Source organism: Chrysochloris asiatica, unplaced genomic scaffold (genome assembly GCF_000296735.1).
Source record: "Chrysochloris asiatica unplaced genomic scaffold, ChrAsi1.0 scaffold00004, whole genome shotgun sequence".
NCBI classification, from domain to species: Eukaryota; Metazoa; Chordata; class Mammalia; order Afrosoricida; family Chrysochloridae; genus Chrysochloris; species Chrysochloris asiatica.
Genome location: NW_006408522.1, coordinates 44,985,181 through 44,987,214, shown reverse-complemented (window position 1 = coordinate 44,987,214; position 2,034 = coordinate 44,985,181).

Sequence of the window (2,034 nt, the reverse complement as noted above, 5' to 3'; positions counted from 1 at the left end):
TAATTTCGGCATTTAACAACAACCTGTATAGGGATTCCAAGGAGCTTGAACCGCTGACCTTCTGGCTCAAACTGACTTTGCAGTCCAATGCATTACCCCACAGCACCATACCAGGACTCCATGGAGCATACAGGAAACCATGGAGCATATAGAGGGCAAAATTATGAAATCTTAGATACTACCAAACACTTTGAGGGAATGAATTGCTGGCCCTGGAGGTTCAGGATTATAGTCTCAGGGGACACCATGGCCATTTGGCATATCATAGTCCACAAAGACAATGTTGTGCATTCTACTTCCGTGGGTAGCGACTGGAAATCTTAAAAGCTCATGAGCAGCCATCTAAGGTACAACTGTTGGACTCTCCCTAGAGACCAAGAAAGAAGAGTGATTAAAATTGAAGGGATTTTGAAATAATTTGCCCTTTGGATTGATGGATCATGTGAACATCCATTTCCATGAACTTGAGACCAGAAGAACTAGATGGTGCCTGGTTACCACCACCAAGTGCTCTGGAAGGGGTTGCATTAAAAGGTTCTGGATAGAGTGGGAGAAAATGTGGAACAAAACTCAGAATCACAATAAACACCAGATACAGGCTGCTGGGACCCTGAGACTATGACTTTTGACACCTTTCAAGTCTGGAACTGAACTCACCCCCGTGGCTCAACCAAGCTTTTAATAGTCAAACTTTTAATAACCAAGCTTTTATCAACCAAGCAGATAAATATAGAGGAGGGACAACAGCGCTAGTGAGGTGTGCACACCATGGAATAGTTGAACTTTCAAAATAAAAATGGCAGTTTTTACCTAAGGACAAAATTCGGAAGGGGTGAGAAAGAAGAATGGAAACAAACACAGGAAGAAAGTGGGATAAATGATGTTTTATTGATGTGACTGCAATCATTGAGATGAAATGAAGTGTATGATTTGTTGAATGTAACACTGATGATCTGCTCTGTAAACTTTCACTCATTTCACACACACACACTCAAGTTAAAAAAGGAACATGCCTACTGTCAAACAGTAACCCAAGAAGGAAGACGCCAGGGGAATAAATCATTACCCCTTTCATTCTGCCCTCTGACCTACTTACTGCTGGTGTTTCCCAGTAGCTAAACCCAGTGGAAGCCAGAGGGCAAGGAAGCTTGTTGATTTAGTCCATAAAGGTCAGTCTCCTGTAACTTAGAGTGTGGAAACAGGGAGCATGAATCTGAGCAGACACATGGCAAAATTCCAACTCAGTACAATAACTTAGCAGAATTGGGCTCAAATGGAACCACAAATCATGTTTGTGCTAGTAGCTGAGCAAAGAAAGCTTTGCATTGACCTTTTATGGCCAGAATCAATTTGAGACTTTCCAGTTAGCAGACAGAATGACTGCAGCTAATCTTGGATCTTATTTTAGGCATTGGTGAAATATTTTATGAACATCTACAAAAAGGCAGTAATTTCTGATTATGATGAAGCATAACAGATAGTCCTATTTTGGGTATAGTAAAATAATCTACTTGCTTATTGGAAAAAGAGTCAAAGGAACAAAACTCCACAGCAGTGTTGTCATGGAGAGAATGCCAGAGGAAATGGAAGACATGAAGACTCCTCAGGAATCCACCTGCTTTTGCACTGAGCACAGCTGGAGAAGGTCACTTCATAGACTAAATTAAGATGTATAATTTAGTGTGTGGCTCCAACAGAGCTGTTACTTTTTCCTTGAAGCAGAGTGAGGCAGTACTGCTTGAAACAGTCCTGTGAGCCCAGCATGGAATTGTAGTGCTGGTGTGTTTCATCCATCACAGATTGCTTTTCTTGTTATTTTGTTGTTGTTGTTTTCCCCTAAGCATTACAGTTCTTTTTCCTCTGGTTTCTCAGATGGAAAATATGTATGATGATTCAGCTCTGCTCCCTGACTTTCTAATGGATTGTCACAGAGAGGAGTTGACCTGATTTGAAACCTTTTTGACATGGTGTACTGGTGTGACACTGTAGGATCAGCACTGGACTGTGAACCATAAGATCGGCAGTTCAAACACA